The 22,941-nt window shown below is 42.1% G+C and overlaps 1 protein-coding gene across 6 annotated transcripts in view; it reads right to left on the minus strand.

Moving 5' to 3' along the window:
- Positions 1-22,941, minus strand: part of HS6ST2 (heparan sulfate 6-O-sulfotransferase 2) — a 330,939-nt gene that overhangs the window by 150,152 nt on the left and 157,846 nt on the right. The gene's annotated exons all lie outside the window — the stretch shown is intronic.

Here is a 22,941-nt window from a genome sequence, read left to right on the forward strand (position 1 = left end):
GCCGAGGCCACATCATTTTATTGCTAAATGGCAAGCTGATTGAGCTCAGATTCACTGAACCAAACTATGGGACTTTTAAAACTGTTCTCATGCCATTTTCTACCTTAACTTTTAGATTTTAATAATTTTGAGATTAGTTGTGATAGAGATCATCTCTATCACCTTTCCGCTACTAAACCAAGTGAATTTTCCTCTTGCAGCTAACTCGTGCTTCAATGATATCAGCCACAGTACAAGGCTCATGTTTTGCAGCCATTTTTGTTTGTCTTAGGTCCTGAAAAAAAGAAGTCCTGAAATCACGTTGTTGCTCTAAACATTCAAATACTCAAATTTAGATGCTGATTATGTGGAGTTCATCATGGACATTCTACATGCCATGTAGTTGTTAAACTCATCAATGTAAATACTATAAATTTTGACAAAATGAAAGAAAAGTTTTTTTCAGGTGCATGCAACAATTGTATGATCAGGGGGTGGATGGCAAATAAGATAATACATTGCCATATTATTGGAGGAGAGAAAGTGCTGGCAAAATTGATTGAGAACATTTTGAAAGAAATATGAAAGTGGCACAACATAATTGAAAAGAGAATTGTCGCAAGACACAGTTGCAAAGAGAACTGTCTGAAGAATATGGATTTTAGTCCCAGGAGTTAATCTAAAAGACCTAATGAAGTATATTAATGTGAAGAACAAGACAATTACTTTCAAAGACAAATCTGTGGCATCTACATCTTCTGATCTCCAAATCACAGGCAAAAAGGAGAAAGAAAAACAAATCTGCAGAATCTACCCTATGACATGAGCGATGTGATGTCTAGTGCACACAAAGCTTAAGAGATGCTATTGCTGCATTAGGAATCTGTGTTCACTATTTCAATTTGTTTTCCCCTCTCTCTTTGTAAAAGCATGGATAAGGGGAGTTACAGCCCTTCCCCCACGCATCCTCACTCCAAACCATCCTACACACTACTGGCAGAGTCACTATCCAAACCCCCCTTGCATCCTGCCGCTCTTTTAAACTGGCATTGTGGCAACCAGCCTACCTTATTCGCCTCATTGTCCACTATCTGCATTCCTCTCCATTCACTCAAGCCTGTCAGTTTAGTCACTAGGCCATCCCACAAACCCACCAAATTGCAGCACCACAGTCTTAGAACCATAGCACATGCAATTTTCTATACCTGCAATAATCTTGCCACTTATCAAAATCCCACTCAGTTTTTTAAAGGTCCAGTTTAAGTCTCTGATTACTCCAGCTCATTCACGCCAGTGAATTCCCCTCCCTCTTACTTCCTCATTTGACTGTCTCATACTAATTTGCATGACAGATCACTTTTTACACCAGTGGTTTGCAGTAGGAGGCGATTTTGCATCACAGAGGAAACGGAAGGCCATGGAAATGTCTAGACATTTCTCATTGTTACAACTAGGAAGGGGGTACAAATGGCATCTAGTGGGCCAGGGCCAGGCCAGGGATGCTGCTAAACATCCTACAATGCACAGGGCAACCCCCTACAACAAAGAATTATCTAGCTCAGAATGTCAATAGAACCAGTGTTGAGAAGGGTTGTCTCTTCAACAGGATTGGAAGCTGTCTGAGCAGGAACATTGGCATTCCCTGTGTCTAGTACGGTGCTGAGTATCTACGATAGCATCCCTCGATAAATGTGTGTTGATTATATGTCACCAACTATCTGATTCAGTAAAAAGAAAAAAAATAAGTTAAAATGATGGATTTGGCTTTCTTCTACTTTTATCTAATGAAGTTTAAATATCACTTTTATTTTATTTTATTTTATTTTATTTTATTTTATTTTATTTTATTTATTTATTTATTGAGACGGAGTCTCACTGTTGCCCAGGCTGGAGTGCAGTGGCATGATCTTGGCTCATTGCAACCTCTGCCTCTAGGATTCAAGTGATTCTCCTGCCTCAGCCTCCCGAGTAGCTGAGATTACAGGCATGCCACCACCACACCCAGCTAATTTTTTTTTTTTTTTTTGTATTTTTAGTAGAGACGGGGTTTCACCATGTTGGCCAGGCTGGTCTCAAAATTCTGACCTCAGGTGATCCACCCGCCTAGGCCTCCCAAAGTGCTGGGATTACAGGCCTGAGCCACCACACCCGGCCTAAATATCACTTTTAAAGAATGGCATTTTAGACTAATGCTCCATGTCCTTTCCTCTTAAGCTCTTTATGAGATGGATAGCCCTTACTAAGAAAATGGGGACAGCGAGTAGTTGAGGGACTTGTCTGAAGTTGTGGATTATGATGGACCTTGAGAGAACAGTTCTCAGTCTTTCATGTTCCACGTAGTTGTGTCTGAACAGAATATAGACAATTAATTCACTCATTCAGCAGACTTTGAATGAATTCCAATTATGCAGCAGACACTGGGCTATGCTCACTTCTCCAGTTTTGGTATGATGCATTTATTGCTGCAGGCCAGAAGTCATGTCACTGTCATGGCATACATTTTCCCATGAAAATAATGCTGCAATCTTGACCAGAGATTAGGCTCCAAGTATATCACAGATACGACTATGCATGTAACATAAAGGCAATCACAACCAAATTATAGTGTAGCTTCTATAATAAATTAAAATAGACAATTGTTCTATAAGTTCTTTAAATAAACAATGGCCTGTGGATACAATGATGTATATATTCAACATGCAGAATACAACTCTATTAAATATAAATTCAACTCAATCTGAATAAAGTAGTTAAAAATGTATATCAGATGCTGGATTGAGCAAAAAATGTTTTTTTGTTTTGTTTTTTTTGTTGTTGTTGTTTTTTGTTTTTGAGATGGAGTCTCACTCTGTTGCACAGGCTGGAGTGCAGTGGCACAATCTTGGCTCACTGCAACTTCCGCCTCCCAGGTTCAAGTGATTCTCCTGTCTCAGCCTCCTGAGTAGCTGGGATTACAGGTGCGTGCCACCACACCCAGCTAATTTTTTTTTGTATTTTTAGTAGAGACGGGGTTTCACCATGTTGGTCAGACTGGTCTCAAACTCCTGAGCTCGTGATCTGCCCACCTCAGCCTCCTGAAGTGCTAGGATTATAGGCCCGGCCAAAATGTTTTTACCTTCTACTAATTAGAGAGGACTTGGGAGGTAGTATGTGAAGCTGAATTTAAAGCCCTAAATCTTTTCTAAAAGTTGCCTTAAATGAGTTGGAATTGGCCTTTTCTTTTTCTCCAAGGCCTTCTTGACACTTGGCTGCCAGCTATCAGAACATTTCACACTTCCTGAAAAGCTATAAAAACATTTAGCTGATCATCAGCACTACGTTTCTTTTTTCAAAAGGTGCTTCAAAACATTTTTCCAAAAAAATGTAAAAACAAGAATAAACAGTATCCTGGAATGGAGGAAGGAAACAGAGAGAATTGCTGTGTGGGTGTTTAATTAGGCAGCAACCACCTGCTTGAGCAGCACAGGGAAAAGCAAAGGGGTGCACAAACTGCCAGCAGGGAATGGAGGACTGGATCAAGTCACAAGGAAAAATTGGTGGCAACTAAGGCTGGAATACGTGCTATGTGTGCTTGGGCAATGGCTGTGATTTAGCAGCAGTTCAATCCACTCTGAAAACAAGACTCCATCCTTTAAAACATGCTTCATACCTCATTGGTGATATTTTACATCCTTTCCCCAGACCCATGAGGACCATCTAGTAAGTGAAGCTGCTCTGAAGTAGATTAAATGTGCAAGCTGCATCCTAGCAGTTAAGCCCCATCTAATCTAAGAATTAGTGAAAATTCATAATTTGCACTGGATGCAAATATCACATTACTATCATTTCAAGTAAAATGCCTGAAAGAGTACAGCAGAACTGTCAGATGCTGATATCTTACAGGGTAGTCTGAAATTGGATTAAAACCTCTATAGTTTTTTTTTTTTTAGCTCATTAAGACATAAGCTGCAAAATAAACTTAAGAGAAAAGAATGCAAAGCTTCTCTAAATTAATGGAGGCAGAGGCAATATTTGCAGAGGTTAATTTGAAGAAGATTCATTTGGGATTGTTTCAGCAAGCCTTATGATCCTCCACATTGGCCCCATCTCCCCTGCCACGTCCAGAACACATAATAATAATGAAAAATCAGCATTTCTTGAACCTTTACCATGTGCCTGGTCTGTGCTAAGTAGTTCACAGGAGTAAATTCCCCTGTTCCTCCCAATAACCCTATAAGGTTGGTACTCTTACTATTGCCAGTTTACAGATAAGGAAACTGAGACTCAGAGAGATAGTGGATAGCCCAAACACACATAGCTAGCAAGTGGCACAGTCATAATTCTAACCCAGGAGGTCTGCCCCCTGAGTCCCTAGCTCCAGCTCCATCCACTGTCAGTCACCCACCTTCACTCACATCCCTTCTCCAGATGGTCCTCCACATCTGTGAGCTGCATTTCTCACAGGAGTGGATGAAGCTGCCCTTACGGGGGAGGCATCAGAAACCACCGTGCACATGCAAGATCAGCTACATGGAATACATGTTGAGCCCATCTCTGATTTGCACAGGAGCCAAGCTTCACTGACTTTGTTCAGTCTCCATATGGCCAGCCCTTTACACATCAAGAGCTCTGGTACCTGGCTGCCATCTCCCTCCCTGTGTTTAAGATAAACTTTCCCTCCTTTGCCTCCCAAAGGATTGTGATCTTTTCATCATCCAAATAATTTTTAGACCTACCCTCTCCTTCAGTATAAAACTGCCCTCATGCCTCCCTTCATCCTGGCTGAAAACAACGTCTCTGATGTGAGCGCATAATAGCTACCATTTATAGAGCACTTACCAAGTGCCATTTATAGAGCACTTACCAAGCACTTACCAAGCACTATGCCAGGCACTTTGCATGCATCCTATCATTGAACCCTCATAACTATTCCATGAGATAGACACTAGTATTGTTCCTATTTTACAGATGAGGACATTGAGTCTCAGTTAGATCAATTGATTTGCCCAAGGTAACCCATCAGGGCAGTGCCAGAGGCTGGATTAGGGCCTGAAGCTATGGCTCGTTGACAGGTCATTTTACTTGCCCAGCCTCAGTGTACTCACTCATCTGTTACATGATGAAAATAAGTTTCCACCTAATGGAGTTGTTGTGAGAATGACATGAGATAATGCAGGCAAAGACAGCACAGTGCCTGAACAGAGTAAGCCCTTGACAATGAATATTCGCCTTACTGATGAGCAGGATTCATGAGGTGGGCTGCTACTCTGAGCCCTCAGCCTCAAGATGACTGGAAAACTGAATACAGATCCAGGCTAACTAGCTGAAGCTGAGCCTTGAGCCTGTCTTAGGAGCAGGGGATAAGGTGCCTTTGGGTTTTGTTTCTGTGCCAAGATGTTATTATCCACCATATACCTACAATCGAGCCTATCTCCACACCATCTAGGTGAGACAGCACACTGTGGCACATGCTATTGTGGACTGTAGCTGAACACATTAGCAAACACTCTGGATTGACATGTCCTCCAACCATACCTAGCTATAAGGTTTCTCACATATACTGTCTTACCAAAAACTAGAAAGGATAATACTGTTTTCTGTTGGGTCGGTGATGAGTCCAAACTTCTGACAGGAGATAAAGGTAGTCATAACGTGAAAAGATATAAGACAATAACCCAATTGGTTTGAAAGGTTAGAAGGCTAGGTAGACATAGAATAACTTCATATGTCCTAAGTGTAATATTCAAAGTATAAAAGAAGATTCTAAGTAAAAAGAAGGGGTGTCTACTTCTCCCTTGCAGAAAATAAGAGAAAGCTTTATAGAGGGGAAGACAGTTGAGCTGGGTCTTCAAAGATGAGTTGAAGGCAGGCCGAGATGGTGAGGGGAGGGGAATAGCTTTTTAAGCAAAAAACAAAAACAAAAAAACAAAAACAAAACCACAACACAGAGGTATGTGAGGAAGATGAGTATTCTCAAGAATGGTGAGAGTAGTGAGAATTTAAGGGGGAGAGGTGGCTAGACAGGTGTATTAGTCCGTTTTTATACTGCTATAAAGAACTGCCCGAGACTGGGCAATTTATAAAGAAAGAGGTTCAACTGACTCACAGCTCCACATGGCTGGGGAGGCCTCAGGGAACTTATAATTGAGGTGGAAGGTGCACAGGAAGCAAGGCACGTCTTACATGGTGGCAGGAGACAGAGCACAGGCAGGGGAAACTGCTACTCATAAAACCATCCGATCTCATGAGAACTCACTCACTATCACAAGAATAGCATGGTGGGAATTGCCCCCATGATTCAATCACCTCCACCTGGTCTCTCCCTTGAAACATGGGGATTATGGGGATTACAATTCAAGATGAGATTTGGGTGGGGACACAAAGCCTAACCATATCAACAGGTGAACAGAGGTCAGATGAACAAGAGCCTTGTATGGCAGGCCAAGGATCACAGCATTCATCCTGTGGTTTCAAATGTGTTCTGCAGAAGGTTGTGAGCAGACCTCATGCTTAAAAATATGAGTGTTTGGGAGGAGGGGTGATTCCATGATGAAATCCATTTGGGATGCTGAAGTATATAAATGTAAGCCTGTTTTTAACTTAAGGGATTCTCAGGACATTTAATATGCTATCTGAATCTCCAAAAGGAAACAAAAAATATAGTACACAGAAAGTTTCCAAAGCTACTTGACCACAGTGGTCCTATTTTTCACAGAGTATCCTGGAAAAACAGGTTGCAAATGTACTTTGGAAAATAGAGGTTCTGAGAGCCATGGAACAGTTTAATTAGCACCTCAAAAGATCTCTGTCAGCGCCATGGAAAACAGACTCGTGCAGTGAAGCAGATTCAGAGAGACTTTTTAGGAGGCTCTTGAAAAGAATCCTCACTTAAAGAAGGAGTCTTGGGCATAGAGAAGAGAGAGATCATCTCTAAGAAATAATCACAAAACAGAATGCAGAGAACTTGATGGACTGATTTAGACGAGTGAGTGAGGGAAAAGATACACCCAAGTTGCTGGCTTCATAGATCCTGCAAAGGGGGTTGAATGGGGTGGTGGTTAGGGGAAATGCTTGATTCCTTTTGGGAGTGTGTGGAGCCTCTGTAGGATATCCCAGATGAATAAGTCTAGTAGGCAGTAGATGGATAAGCCTGAAGCTTAGGTGAGAGGTCAGGACTGCAGAGGTAGATTTGAGATTGATCAGCATAAAGCTGGTACACCTATGAGAATGAATGAGATAGTCCAATTCAAGAGAGAGAGAGAGACCATTTGTGCTAAATACTATGAAGGCAGGTTAGATAAGGACTGATTCGGGTTGGGTTTGATGGTTTGGTCATCAAATGACCTATGGGAGTATTGCTTCATTGGAGATGCTGGGATAGAAGCCAGATTCAAGAACCAAAGAAGAATGGAAGGTGAAACTATGGAGAAAGCAAATCTAGGCAACATTTAGGAGAAAAAAAGTAACAATATGTATATCCTTTTAAAAAGACATAGGGGAAGAGGGTCATGAGAGGTGAAGTAAAAGAAGCATAACTTCAATTACATGTCAGGTTAACCCAGGTTCTTACACAGTTTGTGTAACCTTGAGTAAATCATGTCAGTGACCTGGGCCTCAGTTTCTAAATCCATAAAATTGGGATAGTAATCATAGGCACCTCAGGGCATACTTTGAAAATCAAATTATTTGCTAGGGTATCATATGGGTGAATGAATACCCTGGTGCCTGGTGCTTGGCACACAGTGGGTATTCCACAAGTGTTCAATCTCATTTCCTAAATCACAGAGACAATGAAATAATGCTGGTGCTGTTTTGCAGACTCAAAATCTTGACACAGATTTGTGTGATAGATGGAGAGAGTGTCTGTAAGTCTCTCTCAAATTTGTCTCTTTGTCAGGAACCTGAAACCTGCCCAGACACGTGCAGTCTCTTCTCTCCCAAGCCCCAGTCCTTGTTTGTTTAAGTCATTCGCCACCATCTGAAGCAGCTGGAACTTTCCCCTTCATCTCTACCCACCCACACACACCCAAAGTGGGCCCTGGGGTCCCTGGCAGGGCAAATTTCCTCAACAATAGCTTTCTTTCACCCAAATGCACACAGGGGCCTCCTGAGGGAATTCCCAGGGAGACCCCAAGCCTGGGAATTTCAGTCTGGAATTGCTGCACTCTAGGAACCCCTCCCTCAGGTCCCAATAACTCTGCCTCAGGAAGCCCTCTCCAGGAAGGCCAGCCCAGGAGCACTGAGGCTTGTATTGGGAAAGTTCCTGGGAATGAAGCCTTAAATGGAAGATGAGGTCTTCTTTGCTTGGGGCCTCCTAAAAGTCCCCTCTACACAGACTTTTGCACACTGGGAGAGTCATAAAGTAATGAAGGCAAGCAATTCTTTTGAATGCAGAAGGCAAGCGTTGCCAAAAATATTCCCCTGGAAAGCTAGCAATATTAGCTGGAATCAGGCAGGAAAGGGAGGCAATCCAAACCACCGAAGCAAGGTGCCGAAGGAATTTGGCACAGGCATTCGGAGTACTGAGGCCAACGTATACACTTCTCACTCTTGTCACCATGAAGAATGTGACTCTCCCTCTAAGTTGCAAGCGGATGGGTGAGCAGAGCAGAAAAATGTCCCCAAATTCAACAAGACACTCTAAGTTAGGGCTTCTCCACCTCGGTTGCACATGAGTCACCTGACAAGCCTTAAAAATTACAAACGCCCCGATTCTCACTTAAGACTGAATGAATTACAATCTTAGACATGGGAACTGAGCCTCAATGTCTCTTTTTGCTTGTTTGTTTGTTTGTTGAGGCAGTCTCGCTCTGTCACCCAGGCTGGAGAGCAGTGGTGCAATCTCGGCTCACCGCAACCGGCGCCTCCCAGGTTCAAGCGATTCTCCTGCCTCAGCCTCCCGAGCAGCTGGGATTACAGGCACACGCCACCACGCCTGGCTAGTTTTTGTATTTTTAGTAGAGACAGGGTTTTGCTATGTTAGCTAGGCTGGTCTCAAACTCCTGGCCTCAAGTGATCTGCCTGCCTTGGCCTCCAAACGTGCTGGGATCACAGGTGTGAGCCTCAGTGTTTCTGAAAAGCTCCCTGGGTGACTGAAATCGCAGCCAGGGTTGAGAATACTTCCAGAACATGTAAAATGCTCAAGCATAATGCCTAACACACAATGGTTGTGAGCTAAACAAGAGCCCCCTCTTCTGCTTTCTCAGCAGACACCAACCACACCATTGAAAGAAACTGCATTTGGTTGGGCTGGCACCACATCAAAAAACAATCCCACAGATTGTCAAATGAGGTCCTAAAGAAATGACCAGATGGTATTTGAAATCTTTACACATTAGGCTCAACCACTTCCAGGTGCCAGACGTGTCCCTTGGGAAAGCTCTCTAGAATCCGTCCTTTTCTGTCCCACTCTACCTCGTCCTTGGTTCGATTCAGAAAAGTGGATATCCTTGTCCAGAGATATGGACCCCTGAGTCACTCCAGATTGCAGGCCCCAGTTGTAATAGTGACTGAAACACATTTGTTAGCTGTCTCCTTAGCCTTTCAATATTTGATATAAACCTTCTCACTCAGTTACACTTTTCAATTTAAAAGCTACATTTGAGTCTTCTCAACTTAATTGAGGCAAAAGAAGACAATTAAACATTTTATCAAAGTCAAGTCTTACTGGCAGCTTTCAACATACCCCCAGAGAGACCTTGCATGGCAACTCTATCACACAAGACTTCAGGCTGATGCTGAGGCTCAAGTGTGGCCCTTGGAAGTGTTCAGAAGACAGAAATGTGGAGAACCGAAGCATGAAATTGCTTTGAAATGATGAAACAAAGATCCATTTTTCTTCCCAATCAAATCATCCCTGGAAATCCTGACAGCAGGTTTACTCAACGACCTTGAAATCTAATCTCTAGCATTGCTGGTCATACTTTGGTCCCCTGTTCAGCACATCGTACTATAATGCAGCCCATTTGACTATAAATCACTCCCAAAGGGACACACTAACATCATTGGACACTTGGAGGATGGCTTCTAACACGATCACTGAATTGAACTGAAGTGCAAAAATACCTTCTGCCAGCTCCAAAACACTCATTGCTCAAATGGCAATGCCATGATGGAAGTTAAAATTGGGGCAGACCAGCCCCAAAACTAGGCTGAGTTCATGTGCTCTCAGAGGTAGAACGATTCCAAAAACGTGGGGACAGGGAGACTGAAAATTTCATTCTCATCCTTGCAATTACTATGGGATTATGTTATTTACAACCAACTGAGGGAGCACTGTCGAGTTCTGGTTACCATAGTAGAAAGGGCACTGCACTGGGAGACAGCCGAGTCCATTCTTGGATCTGCTGCTATCCAGCTGTATGATTTTTGAGAGATACAGACAAGTGATTATACCCAAGGTCTACAGCACCACTGATGAGCTGTGTGACCCCATAGGCAAGTCACTTAACTTCTCTGTGTCTCAGTTCCCTCATCTGTAAATGGGAATCATAATAGTTTCTACTTCACTGGGTTGTTCTGAGGATTAAATGGGGTAATATACAGTAAACGCTTAGAACAGTGGCTGCCACGTGTGCATTACTTTGTAAATTTTAGTTATCAGTACTTTGTTTGTAGCTATAAAATGAAAATTGGACTCAGTGACCCCAAGCCCCCTTCGAGCTGGATGACTATGTTCCATTTATGTGACATCTAGAACCTCTGCCAGATGTGGAAGTTGAAGCACCAGCTTATGGTAGGAATGCCAGGGCCAGCCTGCTTGCTTTTACAGTAAAATCTTGAAGATGTGGCATAATTGGGGAATGGGTCATTCTGGTTAACCAAGTATTCCAAACTACAAAGGTTCAGCACTTTACATTTTCTCAGGAGTCACTCAGCTGTCCCTCCTACCACCACCTTGAGCTTTGTCATTACTTTTAGTGGTGAAACTGGCAATTACCTTTGCACCAACCTGATAGTTCTCTCTGAGGTTTTGCCATCCTCAAAGCTGCATCTTTAATCCTTGTCATTATCTTCTTTCTCTTTGCTTCCTGTCTTTGTTTCTATTACTTTTTTTTTTTTTTGGACAGAGTTTCGCTCTTGTTACCCAGGCTGGATGGAGTGCCAAGGCCCTGTCTCAGCTCACTGAAACCTCTGCCTCCTGGGTTCAAGCGACTCTCCTACCTCAGCCTCCCAAGTAGCTGGGATTACAGGCGCCTGCCACCATGCCCGGCTAATTTTTGTATTTTTAGTAAAGATGAGGTTTCACCATGTTGGTCAGGCTGGTCTCGAACTCCTGACCTCAGGCAATCCACTCGCCTTAGCCTCCCAAAGTGCTGGGATTACAGGCGTGAGCCACCACGCCCGGCCTATTTCTATCACTTTCTTGATCCCTTTGTCTTCCTTCTTGGATCCACATATTGTCTCTACCTGGACCCTCTCTCCAGTCTAACCCCTCTTAGCTCCTACTCATCTTCATGTCTCAAATTAAACATAAATCCCAAGTTGGGTCAAAGGTCCCTAATATATGCTTTCATAGCACTTGCTTCTTCTTTTAGAGCACTTACCACCATTAAAACTATATACTCCAAAGTGTATGTGTGTGTGTATATATATATACATACGTATATATACACATATATATACGTATATATATATATATGTGTATATATATACGTATATATATATATATTTTCAATACGGAGTCTTGCTCTGTCACCCAGGCTGGAGTGCAGTGGTGCGATCTCGGCTCACTGCAACCTCCATCTCCCAGATTCAAACGATTCTCCTGCCTCAGCCTCCCAAGTAGCTGGGATTACAGGCACCCGCCACCACGCCCAGCTAATGTTTGTATTTTTAGTAGAGATGGGGTTTCACCATTTTGGCCAGGCTAGTCTCGAACTCCTGACCTCATGATCCACCTGTCTTGGCCTCCCAAAATGCTGGGATTACAGGCGTGAGCCACCGTGCCTGGCTTATATACTCCAAAGTATTTTTAACACAGAGGCTCACGCCTGTAATCCCTGCACTTTGGGAGGCTGAGGCAGGTGGACCACCTGAGGTCAGGAGTTCGAGACCAGCCTGGTGAACATGGCAAAATCCCCATCTCTACTAAGAATACAAAACTTAGCTGGGCGTTGTGGTACATGCCTGTAATCCCAGCTGCTCAGGAGGCTGAAGCAGGAGAATCACTTGAACCCGGGAGGCAGAGATTGCAGTGAGCAGAGTTCAAGCCACTGCACTCCAGCCTAGGTGACGGAGCGAGACTCCATCTCAAAAAAAAAAGGTATTTTTGGATGAATTGATCACATGTGTTTATCTGTCCATCATTCATTCATTCATCCCTTTGGTTATTCAAGGTATTTCTCTTTGTTTGGTTATGAAACTAACTATAGCGTATTGAATAACCCTTGAAGTCTCAGTGTTTGGATCTTTTTTCATGTTGTTTGCAGAATGATTCTTTGCAACCAAAAGCATATTCAGAAAATAGAGACAAGCATACCTCATTTCATTGTGCCTCAAATATACTGGGATTTTTACAAATTGAAGATTTGTAGTAACCCTGCATTGAGTAAGTCTATTGGCTCCATTTTTCCAACAGCATGTGCTCACTTCATGTCTCTGTGTTACATTTTGGTAATTTTCATAATATTTCAAATTTTTTCATTATTACTATATCGGTTATGGTCATCTGTAATCAGTGATCATTGATGTTACTCTTGCAATTATTTGGGGGCACCATAAACTGCACCCAAATAAACTGGTGAACTTAATTGGTAAAAGTTGTGAGTGTTCAGACTGCTCTACTAACTAGCCATTCCTTCATCTCTCTCCCTCTTCTTGGGCCTTGCTATTTCCTGAGACACAACAATACTGAAATTAGGCCAGCGATTACCCTACAATGGTCTCTAAGTGTTCAAGTGAAAGAAAAAGTCCCACATCTCTCACTTTAAATCAAAAGCTGGAAATGATTAAACTTAGTGAGGAAGGCACGTTAAAAGCCAAGATAGTCTGAAAACTAGGCCTCTTGGTAAAAGCTAGGCCTCTTGTGCCAAACAGTTTGTCAAGTTGTGATTGATCAGGAAGAGTTCTTGAAGGAAATTAAAAGTGCCACTCTGGTGAACCCACAAATGATAAGAAAGCAAAACAGCCTTATTGCGGATATGGAGAACATTTTAGTGGTCTGGATAGATCAAAACAGCCACAACATTCCCTTAAGCCAAAGCCTGATCCAGAGCAAGGCTCTAACTCTCTTCAATTCTGTGAAGGCTAAGAGTGCTGAGGAGGCTGCAGAACACAAGTTGGAAGCTAGCAGAGGTTGGTTCATGAGGTTTAAGGAAAGAAGCTGTCTCCAGAACATAAAAGTTCAAAGTGAAACAGCAAGTACTGAGTTAAAAGCTATAGCCAGTTATCCAGAAGACACACGTAAGATCATTTATGAAGGTGGCTATGCCAAACAACAGATTTTCAATGTAGATTAAACAGACTTATATTGGAAGTAAATGCCATCTAGGGCTTTCATAGCTAGAGAGAAATCTATATTTGGCTTCAAAGCTTCAACGGACAGCATCACTCTCTTGTTAGGAGCTAATGTAGCTGATGACTTTAAGTTGAAGCTAATGCTCATTTACCATTTCAAAACTCCTGGGGCCATTAAGAATTATGTTAAATCTACTTAGTCAGTAATCTATAAATGGAACAACAAAACCTGGATGACAGCACATCTGTTTATAGCATGGTTTAGTGAATATTTTAAACCCACCATTGAGACCTACTGCTCAGAAAAATGATTCCTTTCAAAATATTGTTGCTCACTGACCTGGTCACCTGAGAGCTCTGATGGAGATCTACACAGAGCTCTACAAAGAGATCAATGTTGTTTTCATGCCTGCTAACACAACATCCATTCTTCAGTTCATGGATCAAGGAATAATTTCACCTTTCAAGTCTTATCATTTAAGAAATACATTTTGTAAGGCTATAGCTGCCATAGTGATTCTTCTGATGGATCTGGGAAAAGTAAAGTAAAAACCTTCTGGAATGGATCTACCACTCTAGATGTCATTAAGAACATTTGTAATTCAATGGAGGAGGTCAAAATTTCAACATTAATGGGAGTTTGGAAGAAGCTGATTCCAACCCTCATTAATCACTTTGGGGGCTCAAGACTTCAGTGGAGGAAGTCATTGCAGATGTGGTGGAAACAGCAAGAGAACTAGAATTAGAGGAGGAGCCTGAAGATGTGACTGGATTGCTACAATCTCATGATCAAACTTGAAGGAATGAGTAGTTGCTTCTTAAGGATTAGCAAAGAAAGTGGTTTCTTGAGATAGAATCTACTCCTGGTGAAGATGCTGTGAATAGTGTTGAAATGACAAGAAAACATTTAGAATATTACATAAACTTAGTTGATAAAGCACCAGCAGAGTTTGAGAAGATGGACTCCAATTTTGAAAGAAGTTTTACTGTGGGTAAAATGCTCTCAAACAGCATCACATGCTACAGAGAAATCTTTTGTGAAAGGAAGAGTCAATTGATGTGGCAAACTCCATTGTTGTCTTATTTTAAGAAAGTGCCACAGCCACCCCAACCTTTAGCAACCACCACCCTGATTAGTCAGCAACCATGCACATCGAGGCAAGACCCTTCACCAGCAAAACAATGACAACTCATTGAAAGCTTAGATGATAGCCTCTTTTTTTTTAGCAATAAACTCTTTTTAAATTAAGGCATGTACATTTTTTAGTCATCATAATGTTATTTCACACTTAATAGAACATAGTATGTTGTAAATATAACTTCTATATGCACTAGGAAACCAAAAAATTCATGTGACTCACTGTTTTGCAATATTCATGTTATTGTGGGGTGGTCTGGAACGAAACCCGCAGTATCTCTAAGATATGCCTGTATTCAAAAGTATTTTCGTATAAATGGATGATATGTATTCATGTATCCATTCATTCACTCATCTTTTCAGTTATTCAAAGCATTTTGGTCATGAAACTAATTATAGAGTATTGGATAATCCTTGAAGTCACAGTATTTGGCTCTCTTTCATGATGTTTGTAGAATGACGCTTTGCAACCAAAAATGAATTCAGAAAATAGATACATACATATCTCTAAAAGTAGCACTGTTCTGGGTACAAAGGCATTAAAAGAGTGACTAACAATGGTTAAACTTTAAAATGCCTATTACATTTTCTTACATGTTGGTGAAATAATTTTGTAAACCTTCTTCAGGCTAGGCATGGTGGCTCACGCCTGTAATCTCAACACTTTGGGAAGCCGGGGTGGGAAGATGACTTGAGGCCAGAAGTTCAAGACCAGCCTAGTCTGGTCAACATGGTGAGATCCCATCTCTACATTTTTTTTTAATTAGCCAAATGTGGTGGCATGTGCCTGTAGTTCCAGCTACTTGGGAGGCTGAGGCAGGAGGATTGCTTTAGCCCAGGAGTTTGAGGCTGCAGTGAGCCATGACTGCACCACTGCATTCCAGCCTGGGTGACAGAGCAAGACTCTGTCTCAAAAAGCTAAAATACCCTCTTCAAAGAAAATCTTAAGATATGTTTGTGGTCAAAGACATGGAATGGTGACTATCACTTCTCACTGTATAGTATTTTGGGTAATATATTCTGGGAACCACCCTCAGAAAACTTGTAAGTATACCATTGTCTATTTTGCCAAAACCTTTAATTTTTACCAACACTCAAAATACTTGATACCACAGTCAATATTTAACTAATGAATAAATATTTTTAGTTGAATTAAAGGAGTACTGGCTTTCCAGCATGGACCTCCAGTTCCCTCTTCATAATTCTCATCGCAATATGATTTCCTAGAAATATGAGCTTATTGATGAGGCTTTAACAAAAGATATCTATGTCCATCAACAATGGTTAGAAATCACTATCCAATTTATAAAACGAGTATTTTCTTTTTCAGATGTCAAAATAATATTTTGTTACTTTGGACTGATTCCCTTTAAAGTCCGAAACTGGGTGTAGTTTGAGGTGTGAACTAGCAAAAAAGTTTTTCTTTTCTTTTTTCTTGTCCTTTCTTTAAATAAGCAAAAAGAAGATTTAACCAGTGAAGTGTACAGCTCAATGTTTTGGGTTTGTCATGTTAAACCAGGGTTTTAAAAAAGCTACTCCTTTTTCTCTTGAAAGTTACAATTTCCTAGTGAGAGCCCATTTCTACAAAAAAAAAAAAAAAAAAATCAAACAAATAGCTGGGTGTAGTGGCACATACTTGTAGTCCCAGCTACTTGAGAGGCTGAAGTGGGAGGATCACTTGAGCCCAGGAAATTGAGGCTGCAGTAAGCCATAACTGTGCCACTGCACTTCAGCCTGGGCAACAAAGCAAGAGTCTGTCTCCAGAAAAAAAAGAGTCACACTTTCCTATATAAACATTAAAAATTACTTTGTAGCAGCTCCTTTCATTAATAGAATATCTGCATTGTTGTAGAAGAAAAGTACCTAAGCTATTTCACTCTCAAAGGGAATAGCAATCTGAATTAGGCTTTGTCAGGTCCTGGAAAAACATGAGAATGGGAATAATTGGGTCCTGATCCTCATGATAGAGCACCTACCCAAGTGGGCACAAGGTGGTTAAGCGTAGACACAGCTTAAAACCAAAGGTTCTTGTTTCCTCTCCTCCGCCATGGCATCAGTGCTCTTCAAGGGAGTTCTTTGTTTTGGGAATTAGAACTTTAAAATCTAGGTAGCAGCAAGGTAGGCTGGGTGGAACCTGAAGGTCCTAAGATCTGAGAGAAGACAGGAGTTAGGAGCCAAAACTAAGGTTAGGAACTGTTAATCTAGCTCAAGCTTCTGAACTGCAAGTGCACATCAGAATAATCTGAAGTAAACTTTCATTTATATAACAGCTTTACTGAAATATAATTCACATACCATACAATTCTCCCATTTAAAGTGTACAATTTGAGGTTTTTAGTATATTATCAGTCATGCAACCATTGCCATAATCAATTTAAGAACATTTTTAACATCTCAGATAAAAACTTCATATCCTTTAACTATTATCTACCAATCTTCCTCTTTCCCCATCACCTGCCAGCCACTAATCTGCTTTCTGTCTCTATGGATTTGCTTATTCTAATATTTCATATAAATGGAATCATATAATAAATGGCCTTTGTGTCTGGCTTCTATCACTTAGTGTATTGTCTCCATAGTTTATCCATGTTGTAGCATATATCAGTCCTGTTTATGAATAAATCGCATGCCATTATATGGATATACCACATGTTGTTTACCCCTTCATCAGTTGATGGGCATGTAGATTGCTTCCACCTTTTAGCTGATGTGTTTTTAAGATATAGTGAGTTATCAATTAGGACCAAAAATCAGGTCCACAACAACTCTAGAAGAATCCCTGGGAATGTTTCCCATGACAAGTTGCAAATCTCCAAATCAACTCCTTTTTTTTTTTTTTTTTTTTTTTTGAGATGGAGTCTTGCTCTGTCGCCCAGGCTGGAGTGCAGTGGCGCAATCTCAGCTCACAACAACCTCCGCCTCCTGGGTTCAGGTGATTTTCCTGCCTCAGCCTCCTGAGTAGCTGGGATTACAGGCACCCACCACCACGCCTGGCTAATTTTTGTATTTTTAGTAGAGACGGGGTTTCAACATGTTGGTGAGACTGGTCTCAAACTCCTGACCTCAGGTGATCCACCCATCTCAGCCTCCCAAAGTACTGGGATTACAGCATGAGCCACCGCACCCGGCCCAAATCAACTCTTTTTACATGCCAGCCCCTGTGCTAGATGCTGGGCTTGTCGACCAGAATGGAATATGTCCCTGATTTCAGGTAGAAACAGTACTGAAAGAGAGAGAGATGAGGAGGGAGTGTTTTCTTCTAATGGTTCCCATCTTCCTCCTGTATCTTTATTGGCCTGCTACAGAATTGGTCAGAGGTTTAGCTTTGTTGACAGAAGGTGTCAACCTAAATACTTACATAGGAACATTTGGCTTGACTGCTATGCCTAGACTTATCACATTTAATAATATTTGGTACCCTGAGCATGGTGTACAGATGTCAAATCAAGTACAATTAGAGTTGGGGTGAAAACGTTTGATATTTTACAATTAAACATTTTTCAGGACAAGAAATCAAAGTAGCTATGTTCCTGATAATGTGTCAAGGAAGGAGCCTGAGAGAATGCTAACCAAAAGCAATCGAAATCTCACTTTGTTCATGTTAACTTCTTCCTTTTGGAATTTCAACTGCTTAATTATAATCCCGAAACTGTGTTTGATTCATTCTTGACAAGACCATATGTGCCCGTTTTGCCGGATTCTAGTAAAATAGATATTCCGTGCCACGTTTCACCACTCTGCCATTTGTAAAATTAGCAATTTCAGGGAAGCAAAAGGCTACTTGCCGTTTTGCTGGATCAGCACCTCATTTGGTCTGCTTGCATATGCTGTGAGTAGAATTAAAGAATGCACAATTTTGTCTCTAGATAAATACATTTGAATGCAAAATAGATGCAAAGCTGTGTCTTGAGAGACAGAGTTCATTTAAATCTCAAACTAGCTCTCATATCAGAAATATAGTGCTTGGACTTAGATGAAGGCTTCCTTCTGCTCTGGAAATGTGCTTTAAGGACGAGGGAACCTGTCCACCAAGGGGGTAGGATAGCACCAATTTTCTCTCCTCCAAAGGACAATGTCAATTATGTGACTACCCTTTGTTAAATTTCTTATAATCACTTATGTGTATGTGGAGCTTTAGACTTCGGAAATGCTTTCACATATGTCTCCTTATTTATTTATTTATTTTTGAAACAGGGTCTTACTCTGTTGTCCAGGCTGGAGTGTAGTGGCATAATCATGGCTCACTGCAGCCCTGTCCTCCCAGGCTCAAGTGATCCTCTCACCTCAGTTTCCTGATTAGCTGGGACTAGAGGTGCATTTCACCACTCCTGGATGATGATGATGATGATGATGATGATGATGATGATGATGATGATGATTATTATTATTATTATTATTATTATTATTTGTAGAGACAGGGTTTTGCCATGTTGCCCAGGCTGGTCTCGAACTCCTGGGCTCAAGCAATCCTCCCACCTCGGCCTCGCACAGTTCTGGGATTATAAGCATAAGCCACTGCACCTGGCCCTCATTTAATCTTTGCAATGATCCAGCAGTGCATAATGGGAAAGGATTATGCTAGTCACTGTGCAGTTGCAGAAGTTGTAATTAAGAAACTTGCCCACAGTCATACACCTCAGACATGGTAGAGCTGGCCTTGATGTTAGTCCTTCTGGCACCCATCGCAAGGTCCTTTCCACTGCCCCAAAGTACTGGGGGCCACCTTAGGATTGTCACCCTGTCTAGTATGCATGGGTCTTTGTCCTGAAAGCACACTTCCAGACTGAAGTCCAAGTTTGACTCCCTAAGAACCTGCAGGCAGTGGCATTCATAGGCGGGAGCAAAGGGAAAGGTAATTAAACTGGGAGACATAGAAATCTGTCGTCTTCAGCTTTTCCCCTCTTTTCCCTAGCTGGGACTACTCCTTCCTTCCACTTCACTGAGACTGAGAGGGAAGGGGATGGTGCTGAAGTCTTTCCCCCAATCACCTACCAACCGCAAATCTGCTTTCTGTTTCTATGGATTTGCCTATTCTGATATTTCATATAAATGGAATCAAACAATAATATGGCCTTTTGTGTCTGGCTTCTATCAACTGAGTGTAATGTCTCCATGGTTTATCCATGGAAGGCTGTGAGTATTTCAAAGCCACCCTCCGCATTCTTCTTACCATTCTTTGACTGTGCTGATAGGGGCTGAAGGAATGTGGAATCCTCCCTGTGAGAGATTCCTGTGTGGCCCTACTCCCAGAGCTGCTTAGGCAGATCTGGCTGGCTGCACAAGAGCCACAGCCGACGTGCTCAAAGCCCTTCCATAGGAGAAGTTGTGATCCTTTAGTGAAATTTACATGTACTTTTCTTCACTTGCTGGACTTCCTAACAGTATAGAGAACAAGGGCTTTGAAGTAACAGAGACCTTTTTTTTATGAAACAGAGTTTCACTGTGTCCCTCAGGCTGGAGTGCAGTGGTATACTCTTGGCTCACTTCAGCCTCAAGCTCCCCAGGCTCAGGTAATTCTCCCACCTCAACCTCCCAAGTAGCTTGGACTACAGGCGTGCACCACCATGCCTGGCTAACTTTTGTATTTTTTTTTTTTTGGTAGGGACACGGTTTTGCCATGTTGCCCAGGCTGGTCTCAAACTCCAGGGCTCAAGCAATCCACCCACCTTGGCCTCCCAAAGTGCTGGGATTACAGGCATGCACCACCGCACCCAGCCTCAGACAGACCTTTAACCAAAGCAGCTCTGTGACTTCTTAGCTGTATGACCTTGAACAACTTAATGTTTAAGTCTCAGTTTTCTCATCTGTAACATGGGGATAGTATCCTCCACCTCACAGGATCCATGTGAGGATGACATGAGATGAGGCTGGTAGCATAGGGCCTGGCATGTGGCACTTACCATTGACAGATATTATTTTAAAGAAATTCTCAAAGCTTAATAATATTTATTGCACATGTTCAGGGAAAGGTTTGGGTCAAGGGTGAGGCAGAGTTCTGAGAATCTTCTCCAAGTTTCCCCTCTGCTCAGCAGAGACTGACTGCCTATGGATCTGCAAATCACATCTAACTTGTTTCTGTTCCCCTTATGAAAGCTCGTTAACTATGAATATTTTCCATCCAACCTACTGAATTCCTACTGCCACCTGGATACCATTTTCCTCTTTTTAATTCTTGCTGCCCTTGATGGCACCATAACTGAGTCTGGCCTAGGGTATGCTCTAAGTACCTACCATATGCTTTCAATAAAAAGAGAATGACTGTGCTCTGATTGCATTAAAGTGGCAATCACACATGGACTGGTAAATTTAACGGGAGTGTTTTCTAAGAAGCTTTCATTTGGACTTCCAGTGCCCATCACATAAAATGCAATGATCATGTTGGAACAGCAGTGTAGCTTTGAAATAAGCAAAGGTCCATTCACCAAATAGGCCTTAACTGAGACATCTTCAGAGGTGCCCAGCCAGATGGTCACTATTAAAGTCAATAGGCTTTCCATGGCAAGTGGAGCCCTGGGCTCTGACAACTACTTTCAACCATTCCCCTCACGTTAGGCTACTGATGCAGTCCCAATCCATGGTGCAAGGGCAACAGAGCAGTTAAAGTCCCTGAAAGGGACAAGACATGCAACGATCTTTTGGAGCCAATTAACCCCCTGTTTCATCAGTAGGGGGTGAAGCACTACTACATTTCTTATTTTCTTCAGCCTACTTTTAAGTAACTGAGAGCTTAATGTAAACCCAAAGTGCTAAAATCATATAAAGGAAACGAAAATTTAGGGTGAAGGTGAAGGGGTGGATTTGTAAACACACTGCATTATATTCTTTGAGCCAGAAAACTTCAGTAGTCCCTGATTAGCCTGCCTGCTTGTCCTTAGCAAGAGGATTCTGGGAAGGTAAAAGCACCCTGACTGAAGCGGGGTATTGGGCTTAATTCAAATGAATAAAAGTAACTCCAATTTCAAGAAGTCCATAGCCCACAGGTGCTAAAAAGACACAAAGATTCAATTAATCTGCCATATCCTTTCTCCTTGATTGTAGTGGGTACTTGGTTGATGGAGAGAGCTACGAAGTTGATGGGAAGATGCTAAGCTCAAAGCTAAGTCATAGGGATGGAAGCTGTAATGCCAAGCCCTTTATATATTCCAAGTCAGATGAAAGCTTAAGCCTTCAGACTGCCGAACTGCAGATTGATTAGCTTACCACCCTGTAAAAAGCACTTGCCAAGAACACCATCACTATTGGAATTCTGGCCTTTATCCTCTCTGAAACTTGACAGGGAGAATGGAATTCCATTTAATGCCTAACTTGTAAACGTAAAGCTGTCACTTTAAGACTCTGAGTGCGAACAGAGGTTTGGACCTAATTCCTTCTCTCTAGTGATGGCAGTGGAGTGTGTGTATGCACATGTGTGTGCATTAGGAGAAGGAGGAGATGGAGAACAAGAGGAAAGTTCTCATTTGTTCCTCTGAAAGAAGAGCTGATCTGAGTATTGATCTAGTTGACCATCTAGAAAGAGTGACAAGAAAGGGAGTCAAGTTGAGGCCGGGTGTAGTGGCTCATGCCTGTAATCCCAGCACTTTGGGAGGCTGAGGCGGGTGGATCACCTGAGGTCAGGAGTTCAAGACCAGCCTGGCCAATACGGTGAAACACAGTCTCTACTAAAAAAATACAAAATTAGCTGGGCATAGTAGTGCATGCCTGTAATCCCAGCTACTCAAGAGACTGAGGCAGGAGAATCGCTTGAACCTGGGAGGTGGAGGTTGCAGTGAGCCCAGATCGTGCCTCTGCACTCCAGCCTGGGTGACAGAATGAGACTTTGTCTCAAAAAAAAAAAAAGGGAGTCAAGTTGAAAGAAGGAGGTAGGGCGGGGGGCGGGAGTGTCCCATTCACAAGGGGAAAGCTGCTTTTCCCTTCAATACACCCCATACCTCCCCAATGCTGGATGCTCTCAGGAGACTGCCTGGATACATGCAAGGAAGGAAGCAAAAGGGGCCCCTACCGCATATTGTTGTTTGGAACCTCAGAAGGATGCAGCATTATCGTAGAAGTCCAGGATTTTAGCGACTTGAAAAGGAATGCAGATCTTCAGATTGAGATTCTCATCCAATACCCATTCCACCAACCAGGAAACTGAGGTCCCAAGAGGAACAGGGACCTCCTGGGGTCACTCAGCAGAATAGCCAGCAGGGATCCTTGTTTTCCTGTTCACAAGTCAACAGTTGTCTCACCAAGCCATGCCGCCTCTTTATAGTTTATGATTTTTAGCATGTTACTTTTCTTTATATTTTTGAAAGTGCAGTCACTTGTGTATTACTCATTCAGGCTTCATAGCACACTGATGTATTCCAGTATTGTCCTATTTGTGCTGTTTTATAAAAAACGTCCCC

This window comes from Pongo abelii, chromosome X, assembly GCF_028885655.2.
Source record: "Pongo abelii isolate AG06213 chromosome X, NHGRI_mPonAbe1-v2.0_pri, whole genome shotgun sequence".
Lineage (NCBI taxonomy): Eukaryota > Metazoa > Chordata > Mammalia > Primates > Hominidae > Pongo > Pongo abelii.